Source organism: Bos javanicus, chromosome 21 (genome assembly GCF_032452875.1).
Source record: "Bos javanicus breed banteng chromosome 21, ARS-OSU_banteng_1.0, whole genome shotgun sequence".
In the NCBI taxonomy this organism is placed as follows: domain Eukaryota; kingdom Metazoa; phylum Chordata; class Mammalia; order Artiodactyla; family Bovidae; genus Bos; species Bos javanicus.
The window spans coordinates 11,375,072-11,388,441 of record NC_083888.1 but is presented as its reverse complement, the minus strand read 5'-3'; the positions used below and the strand labels follow the sequence as shown (position 1 = coordinate 11,388,441).

General features: G+C 39.5%; 1 long non-coding RNA gene across 1 annotated transcript; it reads right to left on the bottom strand.

Annotated features, from left to right (window-relative positions):
• Positions 1-454: 454 nt before the first annotated feature.
• On the bottom strand, positions 455-12,754 carry LOC133234115 (uncharacterized). The gene is made up of 3 exons (XR_009732023.1): positions 12,457-12,754; positions 10,316-10,410; positions 455-1,395 (listed from the first exon to the last, which is right to left on the bottom strand). It is a non-coding gene; the product is annotated as an uncharacterized LOC133234115 (long non-coding RNA).
• Positions 12,755-13,370: the final 616 nt, after the last annotated feature.

Here is a 13,370-nt window from a genome sequence, read left to right as displayed (position 1 = left end):
ACAGCAGAAACTAACACAATATTGCAAAACGATTATCCTCCAATTAAAAAAAAAAAAGAATGGCATAAATCCAGGCAAGTATAACCAGCCACAAAAATCGCACTTTAAGTCCCTCTAACATCACATCTTCTGCATCCACATTACCCAGAGAAAGTTACACCGTGAAACACAAAATCCAGAGAAGGGACGTGTACATCCATATGTAGCAGAGAAGGCATATATACATAAGATCAAGAATCGAGGTCCATGATTCTCCTTGTGCTCAGTCCCTCGTTTGTTTCCAAATCTTTGTGACCCCATGGAATGTAGCCCACCAGACTCCTCTATCCATGGGGCTTTCCAGGCAAGAATTCTGGAGGTTATATAGATATTTGTGTATACATATCTAATATTTATATATGTAAGATCGATATGTATTTATATAAAACAAGACAAAAACAGGTTATTACTTCCATCTTACTTTTATTGTACTTAGTTACAATAGGCAGTGTTAATGAGAATATGGAAAACTCAATGATAACAAGAAGATAACCAAATATCCTTTGTCCCTGTAGTTGATTTGCATGAAGTTAGCATTTCAGGTTCTTCCAAGGTGGTTCAGTGGTAAAGAATCCGCCTGCCAATGCAGGAGATATGGGTTCAGTCCTTGGTCACGAAGATTCCTTGGAGAAGGAAATGGCAACTCAAGCCAACCTTGCTTGGGAAATCCCATGGACAGAGGAGCTGGCAGCCTACAGTCCACAGGGTGTCAAAAGAGACTTTAGCAACTAAACAACAGCAATATTTCCAGTATAACTGGAGATGCACTCAAAAATTTGCTTCTGTGATTTTTCATTGCAGTATTATTCATATTAGAGAAAATTGGAATCAACCTTCTCTTATTCTGAGACAGCACTTTCTTTTCTTACTGCATTTAATTTGATCTAGTACAGCCAACATTTCTTATCATTGCATATGATGACTTGCAACTTTGGCAGAATAAGAGGAATGAATTTTTTCCCGATGAAATATTCTATGACTGTTTGAGTTCATTAGTTAAAAAATCACGTATGGACAACCTACTGAATTTTAGGAATGAATCAGTAATCTTCCTTCTGCCCTTCAATAGCTCAGATAAACAGCAGAAGTCTGGAAAGAGTGTGTAGAAACATCATGAACGGATTTAATAAAAAAAAGTGCAATTATAGATAGATCCACATTCTGGATGTTAAGAAGTCCTGATAAAAGACCAGAAATTCAGACTGCTCAAGGAGGAAAAGGAATGCAAAGGTTAATCAGTAATGGGAGCTTTGAAAATGCCAATATTGCTTTAAGATCCGTGCTCATGGCGTTTGATCGACATCACTCTATACTGCTGGGGAGAAACGGGGGTGTCCTTCTCTAGGTCCAAAGCCTCTGGAGGAAAAAAAAAAATTGGGACATCAGCTTTGTTAAGTTACACTGAAAGGAGGCAGGTTACCTGATAAGCCGTGGAGGGCCAAAGTCTGTTTCTTATTCTGGCTTCTGGTTCTAGGCCCTGGTTTTCATTTCTGTTGTACTGTCCCAAAATTTGGTAGGAGAGAGAGAGGAAGAAGATCCAATCAATTATCAGGATTGGTTGAACTAAGTACAATGTAATAGCCTTCCTTATTTCATAATATCTAAAATATGAACTTGTAGAAAACATAGGTCCCAAAAGGTCACTGTTAAAGCAGAAATCTGTCAAGTAAGTGGCAAAAACCCTGGAGGACTCACATGCTTTATACTGTATTCTTTCTGTAGTTTCTCTGTGTATTAATCTGTTTAACAAATATTGCAACACATATTGGAAAGCTTGACTCCTTACATTCTTTTAGGTGGTTTATGATTGTAAACAAATTGTTTTAAGATCCATTAACACCAGAACAAACATTCACAGGGAGGGTGGTAAGCTGTCTTCAAATCAAAATCCTTCTGTGCCCTTAACTAGTTAGCAATACCACATCTAAGGGTTTCCCTCATAGCTCAGTTGGTAAAGAATCCACCTGCAGTGCAGGAGACTCCAGTTCGATTCCTGGGTCAGGAAGATCTCCTAGAGAAGAGGTAGGCTACCCACTCCAGTATCCTTGGGCTTCCCTTGTGGCTCAGTTGGTAAAGAATCTGCCTGCAATGTGGGAGACCTCGTTCGATCCCTGGGTCAGGAAGATCCCCTGGAGGAGGGGATGGAAGCACACTCTAGTATTCTTGCCTGGAGAATGCTATGGACAGAGGATCCTGGTGGGCTACAGTCCATGGGGTCACAAAGAATCAGACACAACTGAAGCGACTGCATTTAAGGCACAGGAGTATACCCCTCTATGTCCATCATACACGATTCAAAAGACCAAGTCAGGAACCCAGGGTTTTAGATATTGTTTTTCTGTCCTATAAATACTAACAATTGAGTGAAACAATTCTCTCTTTTTTTTTTTTATTAATTTTGAGTAAAAACAGGCTTCAAGTCGGCAGGCTGGGACCCCTGATTTGAGCAGTATCAGCGAAAAGAAACTCATCTTTATCTGGAATTAACTACAAATTCAATTAGAATAAAAATCTTAGCCCACCTCGTGGAAAAGATTTTACACAAAGAAAACCAGATGTTTCAACAGCATTAAGAGTACTTTGCCCAGCAGTCTAAGGAATTTTCCATCTTGTAAGCCCAATCACTGGTGAAAGTTACAAGATCCAGCTTCCCTAACACACAAAACGGCTTCCATTTCCCATGCTCCTTTAATTAGATTTACTTCTTTAACCAAAGTAGTATTGGGTTGAAAGAACGGGAGGAGGGGAAGGACTTTACTTAATACTATGTTAGCAAGTTTAAAAACGATTGAAGGGTAAGAGGCTGAGGTCTATTTGGAGATTCTCTCCCAGAGGAAGTACTTCTTATTTATTGTGAGTTTATTCAGTTGGAAAAAATAAAGAGTAATAAAAATAATCACTAGAGGTTGTACTAAGAGCATACCTTAGTCTATTTTCAGCTTTGAATCGATATAGGAAAACGGAGCATAAATGGAAAATAGAAGAGACCCAGGCATTATGCATCATTTTGTTTCACAGGAGGATATTAAATGTGTAGAATGACCTGTGAGACAAGGCTGTGAAGGAAAACACACAGGATAACTCATGGCATGTGTGGGAAAGAGCACTCACGTGAAAGGGACCCAGGTGGGCTTCAACGATTTCTGCTTGGTTTCTGGAGATGTCTTAACTCTGTTTTTTTTTTAAGTCTGTCTTAATTTGCATTTGTTTAATGAGAATAGTGAGAGAACCCAAAAGACAAAGAAAAGCTTGTCCAAAGAAGTAGCAGTAAATTATAAAGGTTAAAATACAAGGGGCCATTCACTCTTTTATAGTTAACATCTGTCACTGTATTAAACAAAACCAACCCACGTGTGGTTTAATTTCGACTTCTTTCCACATTGCAGTGTTCAAAGGTGTCATATCTTTGGACTTTGCTCATTGTGATCACAAGAGTCTCCAAACAGCTATTTCTAGTCATCTGAACCCTTTTTAGGGACAAATTCACCTCCCTCCTAAATGCAGTCAGACAGTTTCCTAAAATACACATTGGGTTGTGACAGTCTCTTGTTGAAAATGGTTAATGCTCCCCATCTTTTTAAGGAACAATGCTTGGAAAATCCCATGGACGGAGGAGCCTGGTGGGCTGCAGTCCATGGGGTCGCTAAGAGTCGGACACGACTGAGCGACTTCCCTTTCACTTTTCACTTTCATGCATTGGAGAAGGAAAGGGCAACCCACTCCGGTGTTCTTGCCTGGAGAATCCCAGGGATGGCGGAGCCCGGCGGGCTGCCGTCTATGGGGTCACACAGGGTCGGACCCGACTGAAGCGACTTAGCAGCAGCAGCAGCCCTAATCCTTTACGTTTTACAAGACCTCCTCTTTCCCAACCGCTTCCTGTTGCATGTTGCCACTCTCAGTTCACTTCCCTTGAGTGTGTTAAACCCTTCCTCGCCTTTGTCCATTTAATGTATTTTTAAAAAGTATTTATTTAACACTTCCCATGTGCCAGGCACTTTTATAAGCACTGGGAGTGAAGTGATAAACAAACCAGAAGTAAAATCTCTGACTTCCTAGGGCCATCTTCTCTGGGGGAAGAAGAACCATAAAGACATTAGCCAATAGTACATATGCAGATGGTGATGAGCACTATGAAGAAAAGTAAAGTGAAAGAAGATAAAGCGATGCTTGGGTAGGGTTTTCAGTGTAGATAACACCGGAATTGGTGAAATCAACTCAAATCTCATCTCAACTGAAATCTCAAGTGAGAAAGGGAGAAGATGGCATGGCAGCAGCCTGGGTACCACCTTTGAAATGACCAGAACTTCAGAGGTTAAAGGCCAGCTACTTACACTTTAAAAAACCTTTCTAGGATATGCTAATGCTCAGCTAAGAAATGTGGGATGTGACCGAGTGAGAAACGGCATGAGCTTATGTTTTCTCGTCCCCTGGTTTCTGAGAATAGATTGTGAAGGGCAAGTGTGGATGCAGCAGACAAAACAGGAAGCATCGCACTTGACCTGAAGTGGGATAAAGACTAGATTAGGACTAGTCCACTTAGGAGGGTGATAAACCAGGGCAGGTGTAAGCTATTGTGTTGAAGGTAAAGCCCACATGGTATCATCATCGTTGTGCATAATATTCTCAGTCCCTAGAATGCGATGGTCACTTTTACACATTTTTAATACAAATATCATCAGAACAGTTCTTCGCACTTCCCAACACAGGAATTTGCTCCATGTCTAGTCCTGGCAGATACGGGAGTCCGTCAATTTCTACAGGAAGTGTGTCCTTCTCTGTGCTCTCATGGTACCTCCATGCCTCTGTTGCATCATAAACCCTATCCTTATTATGATTGTTTTCATTTGCTTCTTGCCAGATTACATTTTACACATCATCATATCCCTGAGGTTTAGCACAGAGCCTTGCAATTGGTGGGTGTTAGGTCATTGTTGAATAGGTGATGGAATGAATTAATGAATGAATAAACAAATGAGTAAATGAACAAATGAATGTTTTCATTTTAAATGAGATAGTCTCATGGCAGAAATGAGAACATAAAAATTTCATGCAAAAGATGGACTAGGTATTTATTCCTTTATTAATTAAATATTTCTGAAGTGTCCTAAATTAACAAAGCTGTAAGTCCTCAGTGGGCTTTCCTGGTGGCTCAGTGGTAAAGAATCTGTTTGCCAAGGAAGGAGATGCGGGTTTGATCCCTGGGTTGGAAAGATCCCCTGGGGAAGGACATGGCAACCCATTCCAGTATTCTTGCCTGGGAAATGCTACGGACAGAGTAGCCTGGCAGACTACAGTCCATGGAGTCCCAAAAGAGTCAGACACAGCTTAGGGACTAAACTACAACAAACTCCTCAGTACATTACTCACATTTTGAGGAAATTGTAAAATGGTAGTATTAAATGAAATAAGATAAAAATCCATCAACACATCAGCTACAAACTCTTCTGATTTTCAGTTCAGTTCAGAGGCACAAGATTAGGGGAATAATGAGAGGATAAAAGGGCCAAGTCCCATGGAATAATTCTCCAGACAGATGCAGAAATGGAGGAAAGTGCACAGCAGGGAGAACGTGTGTCAGTGGTCGCTCAGCCTGTTGGACCGTGTCCAACAAGCAAGAGAAGGGAGGGTCAGCATCCAAGATGGAAGTTTGGTCCGGCACATTTAAGGAAAGGAGAGTAAGAGAGTCTCAAGAGTTCCAGTGTGTTGAAATATTCAGATAAGAGTTACTTGGGACTTTAGACTTGGACAGTCTTCCAGTTTTTATTTTTTGGTTATAGCTGATTTACATTGTTTTGTTAATTTCTGCTGTACAGCAGAGTGATTCAGTGATACATACGTATGCATTCCTTTTCATATTCTTTTCCATTAGGTTTATCACAGGATATGGAATATATTTCCCTAAACTGTACAGGAGGATCTTGTTGTTTATCCATCCTATACAGAACCCCTTGCATCTGCTAATCCCAAACTCTCAGTCCGTACTTCCTTACCCCCACCCGACGCGCACCCACAAGCGTGTTCTCTGCATCTGTGAGTCTGTTTCTACTTTGTAGATAAGGTTATTAGTGGACACTCTTGAATGTCTGAGAAAGATATGACAAAAGAGGAAAATTTCCCTTTAGTGGTTCTTTAAATGTCACATGGTCTTCCATTAAGGGATAGGAGCCATGCTTTTAAAAGTTTCACGTAAAATAATACCGTATAAATATAAAGTAAGGTACGCATTTAACAGTCTGGCATACATTAGCCTCAAACAAATCTTAGCTCTTTTCCTATAGTACTTGAAGAGTTAGGAAGTACTTTCACAATCATTATTCCATTTACAGTGCATCTTGACTACAGCTAGTAAAAAAAAAAAAAAAAAATAAGAAGGTAACATTATGTCCATTTAACTAAAAGGAATTAGGCTCAGAATGACTGAATACAATTGTCTAAGGTTATATAAAATTCAACTGTCACAGTTAATTTTTTTTAAGTATAGAATGATAGAGATGTTAGATTATAAACTCATAGAACTTTTTAAAATTAAACTTTTTATTTTGAGATAATTTCAGATTTGCATGCAATCGTCAGAAAGAATAATTTTACCTATTGGTAACACCTTGTCCAATTTCACCCATTGGTAACACCTTGTGAAAAATAGTATAATTTAACAAATAGAATATTGACATGACACAGCTGTAATGCAAAATCCTGATCCATCATAAGAATCCTTCTCATTACCCCTCTACACATTTACATGTTGCCCTTATAACCTGCCTGTGTGCTAAATCACCTCAGTCACGTCCGACTGTTTGTGACCCTCTGGACTGTAGCCCGCCAGGCTCCTTTGTCCATGGGATTCTCCAGGCAAGAGTATTGGAGTGGGTTGCCATTTCCTTCCCCAGGGGACCTTCCTGGACCAGGGATCAAACCCAGGTCTCTTATTTCACCTTCACTGGCAGGGGAAGGTGCTTCATTAGCACCACCTGGGAAGCTCGTGGTTCTATCCTTCTTAAGGTAAGGTAAGTCACTTCAGTCGTGTCCGACTCTGTGCGACCCCATAGACGGCAGCCCACCAGGCTCCCCCGTCCCTGGGATTCTCCAGGCAAGAACACTGGAGTGGGTTGCCATTTCCTTCTCCAATGCATGAAAGTGAAAAGTGAAAGTGAAGTCGCTCAGTCGTGTCCGACTCTTAGCGACCCCATGGACTGCAGCCCACCAGGTGCCTCCGTCCATGGGATTTTCCAGGCAAGTGTACTGGAGTGGGGTGCCATTGCCTTCTCCGCTATACTCCTTAACCCCTAATCTATTCTCACTTTCTGTAATTTTGTCATTTCAATAATACTATAAAATCGGAGTCATGTAGTATGTACCTTTCGGAAACTGACTTTTGCCGCTTGCTGCAATTCTCTGGAGATTCACACAGGCTGTCGCATGTATCAACAGCTACTAAGAGCTCCTTTTTATTGGTGTGCATGTATGTACCACAGTTTGTTTAACCATTTACACGTTACAGGCTATCTGGGTTGTATCTTGCTTTTGGCTATTGCCAATACAGATACAAGCATACATGCACAAGTTTCTGTGTGAAAATGCATTTTTACTTCTTTGGTATAAATGCCCAGGAGTGTAACTGCTGGATCATAAGGCAGTTGAATGTGAATTTTTTGCTGTTCTTGTTTGTTTGTGTTGTTTTTTAAAGAAAATGTCAAACTGTTAGAAAATGTACTAAATGGCATGGTTTTCCTGTACCATTTTACACTCCCATAGAAAATATAAGAGTGATCCGGGGTCTCAGCATATTTCCCAGCATTTGGTATTTTTGGTAGGTTCATTTTTACCAGTTAGATGTATACGTTATCACAATCTACACTTACGGTCATTTTATCCATCTGGGTGAATTATATAAGAGTTACCTCCCTCTAAGTCCTTTACCCTCACCTTTTATAAAACAGTTGTCTTCAATAATTCTTCTATATAAATTTAGAACCACACATGACAGTTATTTTATTTGCTTCAACCCTCAAATATAGTTTAGAAAAACGAAGAGCAGAAAAACTCACTGTATTTACCCATATTTTTATTTACTATGTTTTTTTCTCCTGTCCTGATGATCCAGAATTCCTTATTTTTATCATTTTCTTTCTGTTTAGAGAATTTCCTTAGCTATTATTTTAGGTAGGTCTGCTACAAACATATTTTCTTGGTTGTTTTTATTTTTTTTAACTGACACTATCTTCATTTCCTTTCATTCCTAAAAGAAATTACACTGGATATTGGATTTGAGGCTGGCAATTCTTTCCTTTTAGAACTTGAAAAATGTTGTGCCAGTTTCTCATAGCCTCTCTGATTTCAGATATGAAATCCGTGGTTATTTGAATTGTTTTAGCTCCTGTAAGTAAGATATCTTTTTTCCCCTCACTGTCTTCTGTCTTGTAAGGTTTCTTTTTTTTTTTTTTTGTCTTTAGCTCTCAGAAGTTTGACTGTGGTATGTTGTGATCAGAATTTCTTTGCGTTTATCTTGCTTGAATTCACTCAGCTACTTAAACCTGTAAGTTTGTGTCATTTGCCAAATTTAGGAAGATTTCAGCCATTATTTCTTAGAGCATGTTTTTAGACTTTCCCCCTGCTTTCTCTCTGGATTCTGGTAATGCAAATCATAGATGTGTTTTTATTTTTGGTCCTTGAGCTTTTGTTCTCTCTCTCTTTTTTCTGGTCTACTTTCTCTTTGGTGTTCAGATTAGGCAGTTTTATGGCTCTATCTTGCAGTTCACTAATGCTTCCCATTGTCTCTCCATAGATGGGGAAACAGTGTCAGACTTTATTTTTTTGAGCTGCAAAATCACTGCTGATGGTGACTGCAGCCATGAAATTAAAAGACGCTTACTCCTTGGAAGGAAAGTTATGACCAACCTGGATAGCATATTCAAAAGCAGAGACATTACTTTGCCAACAAAAGTCCGTCTAGTCAAAGCTATGGTTTTTCCTGTGGTCATGTATGGATGTGAGAGCTGGACTGTGAAGAAAGCTGAGCACCGAAGAATTGATGCTTTTGAACTGTGGTGTTGGAGAAGACTCTTGCGAGTCCCTTGGACTACAAGGAGATCCAACCAGTCCATTCTGAAGGAGATCAGCCCTGGGATTTCTTTGGAAGGAATGATGCTAAAGCTGAAACTCCAGTACTTTGGCCACCTCATGCAAAGAGTTGACTCATTGGAAAAGACCCTGATGCTGTTAGGGATTGGGGGCAGGAGGAGAAGGGGACGACAGAGGATGAGATGGCTGGATGGCATCACCGACTCGATGGACGTGAGTCTGAGTGAACTCCGGGAGTTGGTGATGGACAGGGAGGCCTGGCATGCTGCGATTCCTGGGGTCGCAAAGAGTCGGACACGACTGAGCAACTGAACTGAACTGATGAGCTCATGAGTTGAGCTTTTATGGTTTTATATATTTTTCAGCTCAAAAATTTCCATTAGGCTAATTTTTATATCTTCTATGTTATACTGTGACTTCTTATTTTGTTGCTGAAGCTCTAATTATTAATTAGTTTCAATAATATTAATTGCACATTGGAGTATTTTTCTGATAGCTGCTTTAAAAGCTTTATGATGTTTCTAATATCTGTATCATCTTGATGTTGGCATATATCTATATGTCTTTTTACATCCAATTTGAGTTCTTCCTTGTTCTTTGTGTGATGAATGTTTTTTGTTTTTTTTTAATTGAATTTTGTACATTTCGTGGTAGGCTATGAGATTCTGTGTCTTTTTTAAACCTTCTGTTTTAATCGGCTTCCTCTGCCACCATTCTGCTATAAGTGTGGTGTGTGCCCCCTCATCATCGCCAAGAGGGAAGAACTCCAGGTTCCCCACTTGGCTTCTATTGACATTTGAGAGGGAAGATGCTCCTTCCTTACTGTTGGGTTGTGTGGAGGTGAGTGTTCCTGCTCCCAACTAGCCCTTCAGAGATAATTTCATATACGGGAAGGGTAGGAGGTCCTACCCCTCCCCATATGGTGTTCACTGACCCCATAGGGGTGGGGGCTTAACAGTGTGGCAGGCTTAAAAGTCACAGGTCCCAACTCAGCCTTCTCTGATACCACACGTGTTTGTTGGACTAGAGCAGTTATTGGCCCAATATTTCATATATATATATATAGACTTGCTAGCTTGCCCTTTTCCTGGTTTCCTGGGTCTTATCTTGTCTGTGTCTATTACTGTTTCTGAGTTGTTGACTTTCTCAGCCATAGGTCTTAAATATATGAGAAAAACAAAAACTCAGGGAAACTCACCATTCCTTGGATCCTGAGGTTTCTGGCCAGTCTGCTTTCTTCTCTCCATCTTTCAGATCTTAAGTTTGTTTTATATATAATCTCCAGAGCTTCATCTGTGCAGAGAAGAGTCATAGAGAAAAGTGTGCATTCTCCACCTTGAGCAGAACTTTTTAAAGGAACACTTGATTTACGGAGGTAAAAACAAGGTTATCTGTCTTAATAATATTTAATGAGAAGACAATCTGAGTATCTTGTTGCCACTGTTTATCTTTAGAAGTAAATTCTTATTCCTTACTGTATGGAGGCTTAAGCTTAATTAACATTTTTATTTTAAAAGACTAATATATTAGTTATGGCGAATCTACAAAGCCACCTCAGATCCCTAAAGAAGCAATTCCCTGAGCGTTTTTGCATGTGCACTAAAGGTATTGTTGCCCCTGATACCTCATGAGGCTGTATCACAGAGAGAAACTGGAAGGTAGGTGGAATCAGCAAGTTTTGATCTTTAATTTCCCTCTTTATGCAACTGTATAAGAAAACTTATTTCAGAAGCTGCTAAGATTAATTTACATATCACTGGACCTATTTCTCTAACTACCAAAAATGCACTTATTCTAAGCACTGAAACAATATCATAAATGAAGTTATAGACTCTGTGTCTACGAATGCATTTGGTGATCATTTCGACCGTAAAATTCAACTGATTTTGTTATTGCTGATGTTTATTTTCCCAAAGATAGAAAGTTTTTTTTTTTTTCCCCAGTACAGAATGGCTAAAAGGATCCAATGCAAATTGAATATAGAAGGTTTAGAGTGTGGCCGAACAACTGGACGATAGTGAAAAGGTCAATTAACCAACGGGTTGGTTTGTCATGATGGCATGAACGAATTATTTTAAATGATTTTCCACATTAAATTTTCCAGATGTTTTGGCCACAGGCCAAGATAATTAATATTGCTAATCACTGGCTAGAATTATGTTGGCAAGCTAATTCGCTGAGCAGGGACTTGGAACTCTGAGTTGGGTTGTTGGTAAGCCGTGTGTATTATGTTTAAATGAAACATGTTAGTCTCATCACTGACCCAGGCCAAAAATTTGCTGTGGTACTTGAGATGATTACTCATTTTACATCATCAGAAAGTAAATCTAAAAAGAAAAGATGCCATGTCTTCTGTTTAATTTTTCTTCCCTAGAGAGGTCTCTTTATACTCATGACAAATTTGAAATGCAACACTTCTGTCCTTCAGAAGTTTTCAGTGGAAAAATTTAAAAGACACACAATCACTTTAAGCAGAAAAGAAAAAAAAAGTATGTATGCTTTTTTTCTTCTCAAAAATTAAGTATGGATGCATGGATTTTGCTGAAACATTAAGAAGAGTCATATTTTCAACTACCTAGATATTATCAGAATGATTGGTATTTGTGTGGTTTTTATTTCTAAATGTAATATGTTGCTTAAAATGCTTATGATATGCATTTACTTAGGGCAACTCTACCTTATAAGATGCATCGATCACACTGCAAAGGCTTTCTGAGTTTGTTTTAAATTCAGATATAGGCATCTCATGCCTACCTATACAGCACAGACAAAAAAGTCTAGACATCAGGAGAAAGCAACTCAAATTGGGTTAGAAACTTGCCATTTGGACACAGTCGCGTCCACCAGCCCCACAGACTTTACAGTCTCACTTCCCCTTTCACAGACCCACTGACGAGAGGGTATTACAATTTTTACTGACATCAGTGACCTGGCATCGCTGATTTATTCTCTGCTTTGGTTTACAGAGGAATAAACCGGTAATTAATTATATATCAGAACACGAGAATCGACCTGGCAATAATGTACAGGCTAAGAACGCTCTATTTACATATGTAGGTTATTTAAAATATGTCTTGTTAAATAAATATTTAAAATACCTCCTTATTTAGCTTATAAACTGTTTGGACTGAGGCTGCAGTGTGCCTCATTGCAGAATGTTCAAAAGAGTGAGAGAATTGCCATAGAATTTCATCTCTGCCTGACCAGCAAAAATCTCCTCTCTGTGTCTGCCAGGGCTTACAGAAAGCCTCTTTAAGGAAAACAACAACACAAATTATCTTGCTATCAAAATATATAATACTTGTATAAAGAAGATCCTTGGGAAACCATAGAACTTACCTTTATCTTGAGAGCAGGTATGCAGAACAAGGGAACTAGAAATAAACTAGTCACATCAACATGATCATCTCAGAGGGGAGTAAGGTGGACAGGAAGTAAGAGAAACAAATGATTTCACAGCAAAATGGTCTCCCTGCTGTGGCTTGTTTACCCTGTCCAGAATTATTTTTAAAGGGGAAGAAAATACAGAACTAGAGTTTTCACATCTCTCAAATCAGTACAACCTCATGATTTCAAAACAACCATAATAATGAAAACACACGTGGACACCAGGCAGTCTGGGAGAACCAACTCCATGTGCTTTGCAGGAGAGCTAAGCTCAAAATCCATCAGGGGCCGTGCTAGGCATTCCACTTTTTTTTGGCGCTCTGAAAGTTAGCTTTATCCTGGAGGATACATCTGCATACCTCAAACTGCCCAGTTTTCTTCAAAGCTTGTTTGTTGCCTGCAGTCTGGAATCACAGACCTATCAATTGCTGATCCACCAGGGGGAGCACTTCACCAGCACAAAACAAGCCTTCCCCAAAGGAAGTCTTTGAAGGTGCCTCTTTCTCTCCATTTACACGGCTGACAACAACCCTGAGTTTCATCAGTTCTACTAGCTGTGGTACTCATATACCCAATACCGATTTCACGTCCCTTACCCCGTGCTGGTGGGATACGTGTTGTTCAGTTGTGGATACATATACCCCCAGCAGATTTTGCAGTAGGACGTGAAACTTAGTCCTTGTGCTTTGTAGAGTACATTAATAAGTCCATGTCTTATTAATAGGAAATGATTGAGTGCTTCCTTCTCCAGCATCTTTTACAGGCAAAACCAATAGATTTATCAAACTACTTATTCTATCCTTATTCTCTGATCTTCCATCTGGGATGTGTGTCTGTGTGTGTGTGTGTGTGTGTGACTCGCACAG